At 41.5% G+C, this 14,800-nt stretch overlaps 1 protein-coding gene across 2 annotated transcripts in view; it reads right to left on the minus strand.

The window, feature by feature from the left end:
- Window positions 1-14,193, minus strand: part of CYFIP1 (cytoplasmic FMR1 interacting protein 1) — a 235,650-nt gene extending 221,457 nt beyond the window's left edge. The window contains exon 1 of one of the 2 annotated variants that reach the window (XM_082244824.1): window positions 13,953-14,193. The gene's annotated coding sequence lies outside the window, so the exon portion shown is untranslated. The remainder of the gene's footprint in view (window positions 1-13,952) is intronic. The other variant, XM_082244823.1, reaches the window with a different exon arrangement.
- Between the last annotated feature and the right edge of the window lie 607 nt (window positions 14,194-14,800).

Raw genomic sequence — 14,800 nt, forward strand, 5'->3', positions numbered from 1 at the left:
CGAGGAAACCTATAAGCTTGAGTTTGCTTCCTGAAGCCAGGTGACCACTTGATTTCAAAGAATTCAAAATACACGCATATGATCTCTTGGTGGAATCATTTAATTTGGTAAGCGGTCAACCTTATGTATATATCATGGTGGTGATGCACTTCTAATGTGGAATCAATCTATTTGCACAACGATCATTTCCTGGGAATATCCTCATGTTTTGATTTTGTGCAACTCACAGTTTTCAGTTATTTGGGGGGATCACATTTCAGATTAGTATATAGTGTCAATTGTTACATATCTGATATTGTTAAAGATTTTGGCATAGTCAAAATACAGCGCATCCTATTTTTTCACAACTCGCATTTCTTCACTATTCAAGGATTTTTTTGATTGCAGCAGTTTTTGATCGCACCTCCTGTATTATTTTAATATGGTTCTGCATTGTATGGTCTGACAGTGATGGGAAGGGGCTTTGGGAGACCAGTCACACAGCATGGAGGAAAGCCTGCAAGGATGAGAAATAAGGCAAGTACATAACCTTATTCATCATCCCTTAGTCTAAACAAGTTTTTTAACCTCAGCAATACAGAGGGGGACACACTGCAAAGGTAAATCCTAACCAACGAGTTCAGCTTTAATATTTAAAGGCAGTTAAGCTTTAAAGTACAGGAAAAAAAAGAAGGCAAGACCAGCACTTCACTGTATAAACCTGGTATGTAGCATAGTTCTCCTTTAATGAAGTATCCACATATACTGTAGTGTCAGCCAACAGACTGCACATCTTCTAGTGAGAATCTGACATTAATGAGGCTAAAGTGTGAATAGGCTGTCTTCCTGTCTGTTTATACTCCCCCCCCCCCCCCCAATGGTTGTTAAAGAGAGAAGTGAATGTTTCGCATTCCTCACCAATAATGTTGACAAAGCAACCCTGAAATGACTAAAGTTCTGTTAAAAAGGAGGAACAAATAGTGCACACTGCAAGGACAGAAAAAGCAATATTACTATTAACAAATAAATATTATAATATCTCTCTCTCTCTCTATATATATATATATATATATATATATATATATATATATATATATATATATATATATATATATATATATATATATATATATATATATATATAATATCTTTATATTATATACACATACATATATATACACACACACACACATTTTTATTAAAATATATAATTTATGCACGCGTACGCACGCACACACACACACAGTATCTCACAAAAGTGAGTACACCCTAACATTTTTGTAATTATATTTTAGCATATCTTTTCATGTAACACTGAAGAAATGACACTTTGCTACAATGTAAAGTAGTGAGTGTACAGCTTGTAGAACAGTGTAAATTTGCTGTCCCCTCAAAATAACTCCACACACAGCCATTAATGTCTAAACCACTGGCAACAAAAGTGAGTACTTTTTTTTTTATACCTTCCTGCGACTTTATTGATAAGATCTTTACATTATAGTACCTGAGTCTATGCAACTGCTGTGGGCACAGTAAAGGGTTTCTGCTCTCCCTGCTGGAGTTAGTATTTATTCTAAATAGAGAATGCGATAGGATGAGTCAGAAAATAAAGTGGGCTGCAACACACAACAACATTCCCATGGGATTGATTCCAGAATTAGTACCAGGAGATGAGTTTTAAAGACATAAGCCAGGGGCTGACCTAACCTACTAGGCTTCACCTACAGCTAAAACATCACTCCTGGGTGGACTGGCCCTTTATCTGGAGGAAGCCACTTGCCACACTCAATGGATGATGCTGCATTTTCCAGATTTTTGTATTTTTAATTAGGGGAAAGCTAGTAAGGACTTCAGAGTAAAACTGGCCACGCACTAATCAAAATTTTGATTACTGTGTGGGCTCCACCACTCAACAGAAGTTGATCATTTAAAAGTACAGACCCCCCCCAATCATACTTACCTAGGTGGATGCATCATCCTCCACAGGCTCAATCACTGAGAACCCATCAATCTAACACCGCTGATCGCTCGGTTCTCACAATTACTCCCGCCCCCCCCCCATGCTCACTGGAGCACTGGGCTGTGGAGGGGGTGGGAGCAGCCAGCTCAGGCTCTCAGCAGCTCTCTGAGAAGTTGAGCCAGGTGCCGGTCCAGGCTTGTGGGCAGATTTTGACTCCATTGCTGCAGTGTTGCTTGAGCATTGACTGGCTCTGACATCAGCAGGCAGCGGATTTTAGGCTGCTGTGTGCTGAAAAGGGGTCACAGGAGTGCAAAACGAACATGTGATCCACAGGTGGGGTACAGCCAAACAAGGGCTCTTTCACACTATCCGCTCTGTCGGCGGACTCCGTTTATCTCAGCGGGGGTCGATTTTTGATTTTCTTTTCCCCAACTTCCAAGCCCTTGTACCTTTACCTTTGAAGTAGCCACTTACCTAAAGTGGTTATAATGGCTGAAGGTTTTTTACCTTAATGCATAATGCATTCTCTGCAATAAAGTGATTGTAAAGTCTTTTTTTTTTTTTAAATATCAAACATTATATACGTAACTGCTCTGTGTTTTGAACAGGGCAGCCTGGATCCTCCTCTTCTTGGGTCCCTCGATGCTGCTCCTAGCCCCTCCCTCTGTCGAGTGCCCTTACAGCAAACAGCTTGCTTTGGGGCACCCAAGCAGGTGTCAGACGGCTCCGATTGCGGCCTGACACCCACGATCGGTCTCTGCCGAGAGAGATGGAGGGTCAGCTGTTGTAAACACAGCCAACCGTCCTCCCTGGCTCATCTTCACCCTGGGATGATCACAGAGCTGATGCGATCCTGCTAAATAGGATCCCATGTCTCTGATCATTTCACAAGCCCAACCCTCCCACAGTTACAATCACTCCCCTAGGCTTACATTTAACCCCTTGATCACCAAAAGGGTTAACTTCTTCCCTGCTAGTGCCATTATAGTAACAGTGCATATTTTTAGCACTGATTACTGTAGTAATGTCACTGATACCCCCAAAAGTGTCAATAATGTCAGTTAGGAGTGCGATCTGTCCGCCGCAATGTCACAGTCTCGCAAAAAAAAAAAAAAAAAAAAATCGCAGATCGCCATTGTTTATAAAAAAAAAAAAAAGTTAGTAGACGTGATAACTTTTGCGCAAACCAATCAAAATACGCTTATTGCGATTTTTTTTTTTTTTACTAAAAAAAGTTCAATGTGCATATTTTTCATAAATAACTGTGCTGTCATCATAGGCTACCACAGCGCTTCTTCGAATATTTTACATTTTTTAAAGGATCACATTATTAATCATTACACTGAAACAGCCAGGAACACCACATAAGGTAGATGTGTCACAAAAACTAATATTTGGTTTGCAGGTTACAAATTTTCCACAAATGCTTCAATAGTTTACATCTGTCCATACTATATGGAATAGAAACAAAAAAGAGTAGTAGTAATAAAGAGAGTAACGGCTCCTTGAGACATATGCAATTAACCATAATCTGAAATAAGTAATAAATACCTTTTATGCTCCCTGATGATTATCAAAGGACAGCTAAGGCCACATACAAAACGTCAAGTCTATGAAAAATATAGCAGGTATGCTGCTTTAAGTTTAAAACAATGGAGCAAAAGGAAAGATGTTTATATTGTCTGAATAAGGCCCCATTCACATATTGCCTATCAAGAAAGCAGGTTCCAGCTAGCAATTTTCAAAGCGCAATTGACTCATGTTTCCACATGTCACATGGGTAGCCCATTCACTTAAAAGAAGCTCAAGAACCAAACTTTAGCCCTGAGCCAGGAGCAATTGTACACACGTTTTCTGCGTGAAATCGTGGCAAAAATGCACCCCGCTTGGAATTGGGGCAGAATCTCGCTGATTCTGCAAACAATTCCTAATCGCCCAAATGTGAACGGGGCCTACACTAAATTAAAATTTTCTTCTAGAACACCTTGGCCACCACTTTTTTTTTTTTAAACTTACATTTTTTATAGATAAGCTCCTGTTCATTCCTCTAGATCAGTGGCCAAAAACCTACACAGTTGAAAGAAAAATCTCTCATATAAAAAAGGACAAATCTATGGATTAAAGCTGGCCAAACACACCTCAAAATTCAGCAGATTCCTGTTGAATCTCTCCAAAACTTTAGCCACGGGTGACTCTGTCGGCACCATCCAGCTCAACACAAGTCAACTGAAATTTTAATTAAAAGGTGATTTGAAAATGTTTGGATTGTCAGATGAACAGTGACAGCATCAAATGCAGTCAATGTTTGGGTATTCAAACAGCTTCAAGTGCTGTTGCTATCTAAATACAAATAGCCAACAGGGGAGATTCCCACATCCATAAGTAATCTATTCATTTTTTTTTCTTTTGTGTGTCTAGTCCGCAGGGGCTGAACAAGAAAGTTTAAAGCTGGGTTCACACTGCCGAATAGGGTGGCTCACAGCAGGGGTCTGGTGCGTCCCTGTTCACTGTTTCAGGTCCGATTTCATTCCGAATTTTTGGCTGAATTTGGACCTAAATGGACCAGAAGACACACAGGACTCCTGTGCAATTCGCACCAGAGCCACTCCGGAGATATTTGAACCCAGCCTAAAAGTATATGGCTAGCTTAAGTAAAAAGCTGTACTTATAAAGGCAGTTTATTAGGCAGCACATATACACTACCGTTCAAAAGTTTGGGGTCACTTAGAAATGTCCTTATTTTTGGAAGAAAAGCACAGTTTTTTTTCAATGAAGATAACATTAAATTACTCAGAAATACAGTCTAGACATTGTTATTGTGGTAAATGACTATTTTAGCTGGAAATGGCTGATTTTTAATGGAATATCTACATAGGTGTACAGAGGCCCATTTCCAGCAACCATCACTCCTGTGTTCTAATGGTACATTGTGTTAGCTAATCATGTTAAAAGGCTAATTGATGATTACAAAACCCTTGTGCAATTATGTTAGCACAGCTAAAAACTGTTGTGCTGATTAGAGAAGCTATAAAACTGGCCTTCATTTGAGCTAGTTGAGTATCTGGAGCATCAGCATTTGTGATTTTGATTATACTCTCAAAAATGGCCAGAAAAAGAGAACTTTCTTCTGAAACTCGACAGTCTATTCTTGTTCTGAGAAATGAAGGCTATTCCATGCAAGAAATTGCCAAAACACTGAAGATTTCCTACAAATGGTGTGTACTACTCCCTTCACAGAACAGCACAAACAGGCTCTAACCAGAATAGAAAGAGAAGTGGGAGGCCCTGGTGCACAAATAAGCAAGAGGACAAGTACATTAGAGTCTCTAGCATTGGAAATAGACTCCTCACAGATCCTTAACTGGCAGCTTCATTAAACAGTACCCGCAAAACGCCAGTCTCAATGTCCGCAGTTAAGAGGCGACTGCGGGATGCTGGCCTTCTAGGCAGAGTGGCAGAGAAAAAGCCATATCTGAGACTGGCCAATAAAAGGAAAAGATTAGGATGGGCAAAAGGAACACATTGGACAGAGGAAGATTGGAAAAAAAGTGTGATGGACAGACATCTAAGTTTGAGTCGTTTGGAACATTTGTGAGACGCAGAACAAGTGATCAGATCCTGGAGGAGTGCCTGACACCAATTGTTCAGCATGGTGGAGGTAAGGTGATGGTCTGGGGCTGCTTTGGTGCTGGTATGTGTACAAGGTAAAAAGGATTTTGAATAAGGAAGACTATCACTTAATTTTGAAATGCCATGCCATACCCTGTGGACAGTGTTTGATTGGAGCCAATTTCCTCCTACAACAGCTCAATGACCCAAAGCACACCTCCAAACTATGCAAGATCTGTTTAGGGAAGAAGCAGTCAGCTGGTATTCTGTCTTTAATGGAGTGCAGTCCCCAGATCTCAACCCTATTGAGCTGTTGTGGGAGCAGCTTGACCATATGGTACATAAGAAGTGCCCATCAAGCCAATCCAACTTGTGGGAGGTGCTTCAGGAAGCGTGGGGTGAAATTTCTTCAGATTACCTCAACAAATTGACAGCTAGAATGCCAAAGGTCTGCAAGGCTGTAATTGCTGCACAAGGAGAATTCTTTGATGAAAGCAAAGTTTGAAGGACAAAATAATTTCAAATAAAAATCATTAAGAAGAAAAGGTGAGAAGCCACGCTAGTTCACAACAAAAATTAACAACAGGCCAAAGGGCCAACAGCACCCAGATAAAGAGGCTGAGGAAAGACTAGGCTGCCAGCACAATAAGATACGATTGATCCAAAGAAACACAGAGCAATGAAAGTGCAGCGCCAAATAGAAGTGACACTATATGTGCTATAGATAATATAGGAAAAAATAACACATTAACGCATCACCACAACAGTTGATAGTATAAAGCATACAAATGACACAACCCTCATAATGAGTCCATAAGAAGGGGGCATGAATTGGAAACAATGTCACAGACCATGACAAGACAAAAGTCCTTCAACAGCTTGGTGTAGAAAGCAGAAGATGCAAGCAGAATTAGGTTGTAATTCCACCGCTGTGCTCCGTACAGTAAAACTCTTACCAGAATGAGTTGACCCTCAAATTAATGAGAGGTCAGATATATGGTATGGCACACTTGTCCTAACAGCGTGTAAGGAGCATTCCATCAACCTATCCACGTCTCCAGCATTGTTCAATGATCATAAGAAATAACCGCTTCTAAGGCTCCGTGAGTCGTCAGCCATCCGATGTGTACTCATGAAGTCTTGAGTATATGTGGAAGGAGAGAATTAAAGACCTTAGGGGTCCTTCACTGATGGTGTGCTATACCCGGCCTGCATATAATCTGGTCTCTTCTCAGGCAAAGCAAACCACACTAGTGCAGGCCTTTATATAAAAACATAGGTTGGATTGATAGCACACCTACACCCACCCACTCAGAAAAATAAAAATCATTATTTCTAACCTCGTCAATGTCTTGACTATATTTTCTATTTATTTTGCAACTCATTTGATGAATAAAAGTGTGGGTTTTCATGGAAAACATGAAATTGTCTGGGTGACCCCAAACATTTGAACGGTAGTGTAAATTTTGGATGACAGACACTTGGAGAATGTAGAAATTCACTGATAAGTTTTCTTCCACCAGAAAAATCTATTCGTAAAAAAGATAAAGAATAATACAGACCATTACAGTCTGTACATAAACTAGCCTATTCTATCCAGAGCATGGACATCTGCTGCAACTGTATCATTTCTGAACTGGACAGCGTAATAAAGAGACCTTAAAATTTGGCTAACAATGCTGTTTTCTTTTTTTGTAATTCAAAAAATTGTATTTTTTTTTTAAAAAAAAATTGCGTTTGTACGACAGCAACGATCTCCATTTTATTCTGTAGAGATCCTGCTAATATATATATATATATATATATATATATATATATATATATATATATATATATATATATATATAAAAATGTTTGGGGTTCTAAGTGATTTTCTAGCAAAAAAATGACTAACTTGTAAACAACAAGTGTCAGAAAAAGGCCCGGTCTAGAAGTGGTTAATGGCTGTGTGTACAAATTTACACTGCTATACAAGCTGTACACTCACTACTTTACATTGTAGCAAAGTGTTATTTCTTCAGAGCCGGTTCACACTACCACGACCAGAAAGTCGCCCCGTGACTTGAAGAGACTTGGAAGAGACTTGTGCACTACTTTGAAGAGACAGGCGACTTTGTCTGTGGGGAATGCCTGGCTAATCTCTTTCTTCTTCCTGGAAAGTCTGATAACAAGTCGCTTCAATTAAGATAAGGATGCGACTCCCATTGAAGTATATGGGACAGTCGGATCACAGGTCGCCTCAAAGTAGTACAGGACCCTTTTCTGAAGTCGGAGCAACTTCAGTAGTGACAATTAAGACGGCACTGATTGATTAACACTGCTTTTGTTATGTCAAGCGACCTGGGGCTACACAAGTCATCTCACAAGTCGTGCTAGTGTGAATGGGCTATTAGTGTTGTCCAATGAAAAGATATAAGAAAATATTTACAAAAATGTGAGGGATGTACTGACTTGTGTGAGATACTAGATTTTATTTATTTATATATATATATATATATATATATATATATATATATATATATATATATACACACACACACACATATACACACACACACACATACACATTTTATTAGGGATGGGTTAAATGACAGAATTTATTTTCTGTCAGTATACCATTCTGTGTATCTTCATTTCCTGTTCCAGAGACACAACAGGAAGTTAGAGGAAATCTCTCAAAGTGGATAATTCCCCTCAGACCATAGAACTTAGGTCTCCATTAGAAGCTTTCCTTTTATTTTTTTTCCTTCTAGTGACAACTTTAACATTTTGGATTTCCCCTCACTTGTTTTTCTCAGTAACAATGGTGACCAGTACAAATAGAGGTGTATTTAATAAAACTCAGTTACTCAAAATAATGTAAAGAAAGAAAAATGCTCACGTTAGTAGGTACAATATAAAGTTTTACAGTTTAGTTAACAAGGTAATATGCATGCATCAACATTTTTTGAATAGAGAAGAATTGGAACCCCAATCAAGTTTATACTGCCATGTTGCATGTGACAGTTAAAAGCTGGCCAGAGATGGACAGAATATCGAATGAAAATTCTTTGGAAAGGGCAGAACATTTAAATGTCTTTCAAAAGATTTTGTTAACTTTTTACATTCTAATTTGGAATGAATAGACTTTACCAAACAAAAAACCACATACACGGTTATAAATGGTTAGTTCTAGAAAAATTTTCAATCATGCTCCCTCTAATTTTCTCAGCACTATGGTCAAAAATGAATACCAATTAGATCCACTAATGAATGGAAAAATAAAAGGAAATTTCTTGGAGCATTCTTCTAAGAATTTTCAATCAAAATTCTACCCATCCATGGGCAGCTTTACCCTATTTGTCCTGCTGACCACTGTCACCAAGACATGAAATGAGGAGAAATCCAAAGCCACCAGGACAAGAGACTGTCCATTCACACCATTTGCATTGGGCTCCATTGGGCAATTAGCTTTATTTTATATGAAGTCATCAAAGTCAACTCACACCACCAGATTGCTATGGTGTGTGCTGAAAAAAGTACTGCATGTATTGCATCATAACATTGCTGCAGGCATAGAACTCAATGAAATGTGAATTTTTTATAAAAAAACAGCGTGATGTGTTGGGATCTGAGCATAAGCACTGGTTCTCTCAGCGCACACCAGTGGCTGTGCTTTCAGCTGGTTTGCAGTTGTAAACAAGCCCTAAATCTTTTAATGAACACAGTCTACAATCTACAGGTGGTCTCCTCTCCCCTCATTTTGGGGAAATCTCCTGTTATTTCCTGCTGCATCTCTGGGACAGGAAGTGAAGGGAAATTTCTCCAATCAGAAGCAGAATACAAATATACTAGAGGTAGGTTTACCCCCTTCCTATTCAAAACAAAATAAAAAGGGGCTTTGCCTATAAATTAGATTTACTTAACTGCATAACATCATACTTATGAACACATTGAATTATTTTATCAATCCAATCCGATAGCGTTTCTGGATAGGATTGCGATGCGTTTACATTCAGGCAACTTCAACTAGTGAGTAGCTTAATCACACTCCATAAGCACGACAAATACTGTAGGTTACAAATCTAACTGGACAATGATGTTTAGGCTCACCAAACATGTTGCATTCTGACTGTATAATTACCTAAAAGGTGGCAATAGATGGATTGGAATTTGTCTGGTTCAGCAGAGACTGCCCGTATTTCGGCAACACTGCAACTGAACAGAAGTTGCTCTATTACCTTCTGTTCTAACTGTCCTGTCAGATAAAAGCCACTTTATCAGCAGCTGCAGCGCTGATCTGTGTATTCTGATGTTGGAGGAACCCTGCAGTCAGAATACACTAGCGCAGCGTGGAAGATTTCCCATTCTCAAACTGAAAAAAACTGAACCAGCTTTAGATCTACCATAACTATGCGATATGGGGGCCTACCTAAACTATACAATCTGTAGCCAATCAGGCATGCCCTTGTACTACATACTAGTCAGTAGACCTAAAAAAGATTGTACAATCCGATTCTCAAGTGTGTGTGTGGTGAGCTTTAGGTTCATTCTACATGTCACAATCTGACTGTGCAATATCTGTAAAACCAACATTCAATCTACCAAAGCTATACAATATGAGGGCCTACCTAAACTACAGTATATAATCAATCTGTTCCCAATCAGGCACTATATGCATGTAATGTCTATGGTGAGCCTGGAATTTTCCATCAATCTGGTTGTACAATCAACTTTAGATTTACCAAAGCTATGTAATATGAGGACCTCTCTTGCACTACATAGTAGTGTTGTTAGATCTAAAGCCTAGTACACGATAAGAAAATTGGATGAAAAACACTGCTTTCAAAGATAATCGGATTGTTAGTACACAGCTTTTAAGAGCCAATCACAATTACTCTGAAATTATCTGAAGGGACAAACATGAACATTTTTCTCATAGGATAACAGATTGTACAATTTTAGTTTAATCAGTATTCGTCTGAAAAATAACAAAAGAGCACAGCCACGCATGTTACATTACAATACATCACTTCTGAAGTAGTATTCTGTCGTACGAGAATTTTCCTAACTTTAGTAACCTCTTTATTTTTGATACGAGATGAGCATGCAAAAAAAAAGGAGGAGATCATTTGTACCCAAGGTCTATCAACAACTATGTAATGTAGGGGTCTTTCTGATTTCATCCAGACTGTTTGGCTAGTTCAGAAGGTCCTCGCATTACATGATTGTGTTAGATATAAGGCTCATCACAGATTTGGATTAGGGAGGAGCTCAGGTGTATTTGGATGGGAGTCTGAACCTGCCTGAGCTATCCCACCAAGAAGTTGTCACTGCAGACCGCTCACATAAGCTGCAGGGCTATCCTGCCACCCAGCTACATCTGTACAAGGCAGCCTTTTCCAACCAGGGTGCCTTGAGGTTCCTTCAGGAGCGCCTTGGCAAAAAGCCTAAAAATTGTATACAAGCTGGCGTATGGATGAAGCCTGCCTTTTAGTTACACAAAGTCACAGGTTATCGTTGTACACCATTATGACCTTCTAGCTTCAGCCATCCTAACAACCAATGGCATCATCAGTTGATATGGAGGCTGTCAGTCCCCTGAATAGCATCTTTGCCTGACCCTCCCCATCAGTGTTGGGGTCACATTAGCTGAGTGATGGAGAAAAACTGAGGGAGAAGAGAAACATCGGAATACTAGTCAGTACCAATTTGCAAAAGTGTACAGTAAAACCTTGGATAGAGAGTACCTTGGTTTGAGAGCGTTTTGCAAGACTAGCAACATTTTTTTTTATACATTTTGGACTTGATAAACAAGCGATGTCTTGATATACACGTAGCGTCATGGGACAACTGAGTATAAAAGGGAAGAGAGGCACCTCTGTGTAGCAACTTGGTTACATTTAATGAAGGTACAACATTTAGCATCTCACATGGTTGATGATTAAAACAGGCAAATCTAAGTACGCAGGCATCCGGGGTAAAGGTGTCCACATAGATTATCCTCCGCACCGCCATCAACATCATCCCTTCCACACTGCGCTCCATGAGTGTGTCAAGCCTCACTTTCAGATTGCACTACTGCAGGGTAGTCTTCTCGGTCATGATTGCAGACCGACAACGGTGAGACCGGCGGTGTGGAGGATGATCTATGTGGACAGCTTTACCCCAAAGGCCTCCATACTTGGATGGGTCTGTTTTAATCATCAACCATGTAAGTTGCTAAATGTTGTACCTTCATTAAATGTAACAATATTGCTACACTTAAGAGGAGCCTCTCTTCTCTTTTATACTCTGCTGGATTTTGCTTCTAATCCCCTTGTGGAGGCGCCATTTGTGGATGGACATTTTATGGTTACACAACCAATCACATGGCTATAATCTTTTTATATGGACTATAAACTGAAGGACTTATGAATAAATGGTTGTGTAAGGAATCCTCTGAGTTTCCATTATTTCTTATGGGGAAATTTGCTTTGATATAAGAGTGCTTTGGATTACAAGCACGATTCCGGAACAAATTATGCTCGCAATCCAAGGTTTAACTGTATTTGCTTTGGAAGAATAAATCACCTCTAACATTGGGTGTCCTACTTGCGGGGATGTTGCTGCATTAAGTAAAGCTATTGGAATCCTTTTTAAATTTAAGAATGGGGGTGACTCCATATTGTCTATAAAATTTTAAGGGGTGCTTTGACTGAAAAAAGGTTGAGAAACACGGGTATAAGGGGTGTGTACATGGGTGATGGGGAATGGGGCTTATGTCTGGCTGTCTGCAATGACAACTTCTTGGTGGGATAGCTCAGGGTGGTTCAAACTAAATATTTGAAGATGCCTGAGCTCATCCCAATTTCCATACAATCAACTTTATATTTACCAAAATGATGTCATTCGAGAGGACCTACCTGTCAAGTCAGACAGGCCCTTCTATAACATACATATCGGCAGATCTAAAGTGGATTGCACAATCAGTGTGTAATGTGTGTAGCCAGTTTACAGTTGATAGCGCAGAAGTTGTCATGTCAGATTGGAATGTGTATAGTGAGCTGCACAGCAGTTCATCTGGATCATTAGGGCCCATTTACACCAGCTGCTACGTCACAACGCAGTTGCTGATGTGCATTGCGGTGCAGGCAACGCCGATGTGCCAAAACTGTTCACTTTTTTTTTCTTTTTATGAACTTTCTTGAAATGTCACATAGTGACATTTAATGAAGTTCTTTGAGCTGGCGTGCAGCGATGGTCAGACATACTTTGTTTCAGCGCACAGTGCCTGTATGGCAGAGATGTGAACTGACCACACAGGAGACGAGGTATCCTACCTTGGTGTGTGGCGGAAATGTGCTGGAATAGCTGCCCAATGCAGACCCCCTGCACCTGGCGTGAAGTTGCCCCATATGGCATAGTATGGGGGGCATCCTACAGATCAGTACAACATGTACACATGATATGTCACCTCACCCTGCTAATAGCTGCCCAATGCAGACCCCCTGCACCTGGTGTGAATGAGCCCCCATAGGGCATAGTATGGGGGGCATCCTACAGATCAGTACATGTACACATGATATGTCACCTCACCCTGCTAATAGCTGCCCAATGCAGACCCCCTGCACCTGGTGTGAATGTGCCCCCATAGGGCATAGTATGGGGGGGCATCTTACAGATCAGTACATGTACACATAATATGTCACCTCACCCTGCTAATAGCTGCCCAATGCAGAACCCCTGCACCTGGTGTGAATGTGCCCCCTTAGGGCATAGTATGGGGGGCATCCTACAGATCAGTACATGTACACATGATAGGTGAGGTGACACCCTACTAATAGCTGCCCAATGCAGACCCCCTGCACCTGGTGTGAATGAGCCCCCTTAGGGCATAGTATGGGGGGGCATCTTACAGATCAGTACATGTACACATGATAGGTGAGGTGACACCCTACTAATAGCTGCCCAATGCAGACCCTCTGCACCTGGTGTGAATGAGCCCCCATAGGGCATAGTATGGGGGGCATCCTACAGATCAGTACATGTACACATGATAGGTGAGGTGACACCCTGCTAATAGCTGCCCAATGCAGACCCCCTGCACCTGGTGTGAATGAGCCCCCTTAGGGCATAGTATGGGGGGCATCCTACAGATCAGTACATGTACACATGATAGGTGAGGTGACCCCCTGCACCTGGTGTGAATGAGCCCCCATAGGGCATAGTATGGGGGGCATCTTACAGATCAGTACATGTACACATGATAGGTGAGGTGACACCCTGCTAATAGCTGCCATTCCACACCTCACATCTACTCCCTCACCCAGAGTGGGAGGAACAGCACACCCAACACAGCCAGGTCTATGGGGGGCGTCCTGCTCCCTCCTCTATGTACCCCCTAGAAGTCAGGAAATGCTGAGCACTGATTTCACTTCCTCACCCTCACTTCACAACTTCTCCGGCCCAGCGCTCACTCCACACTTCTCCCACTTCTGTCACCGCCAGCTGCTGCACTGCTCACATGAAGTACTTCTCTGGGAGGCCGCCTCACCAGACTTAGGGCTCCGGGGTCCCTTCTCCACCTTCACCTCACAACAAGCTACGAGGCCGAAACTTCCTACAGGCGACCAGGAAACACCCTTCCTCCCAGGCCACAGAGCAGGGGGCGGGCACTGCTCCAACCGAGACCCCGCCTCCACATCACGGATTCACACCACGCCCACCAGCTGCGGGACAACGCTCGCTGGCTGTGCTGCCACTCGCTGCGGAGACTGCTTGTGGGCACAGCTTTACCCCGTGTGGGCATAGCTTCACCCTGTGTGGCACAGCTTCACCTTGTGTGGGTACAACTTCATCCCGTGTGGGCACAGCTACACCCCGTGTGTGCCACAGCTTCACCTTGGGTGGGTACAGCTTCACCCTGTATGGGCACAGGTTCACCCTGTGTGGGCACAGCTTCACACTATGTGGGCACATGTTCTCCTTGTATGGTCACAGGTTCACCCTGTATGGGCATAGATTCACTTTGTGTATAGACAGCTTCACATTATGTGGGCACATCTTCACCCTGTATGGGCACAGCATCACACTATGTGGGCGAAGCTTCACCCTGTATGGGCCCAGCTTTACCCTGTGTGAGCACAGCTTCACACTATGTGGGTACAGGTTCACCCTGTGTATGCACAGCTTCACACTATGTGGGCACAGCTATACTCTGTGTATGAAAGCTTAATTGAACAAGCTAAAGTTAGAATCTAATTGGCTACCATGCACAGCTGCACCAGACTT

Source organism: Pelophylax lessonae, assembly GCF_965119305.1.
Source record: "Pelophylax lessonae genome assembly, chromosome: 2".
Classification (NCBI taxonomy): Eukaryota; Metazoa; Chordata; class Amphibia; order Anura; family Ranidae; genus Pelophylax; species Pelophylax lessonae.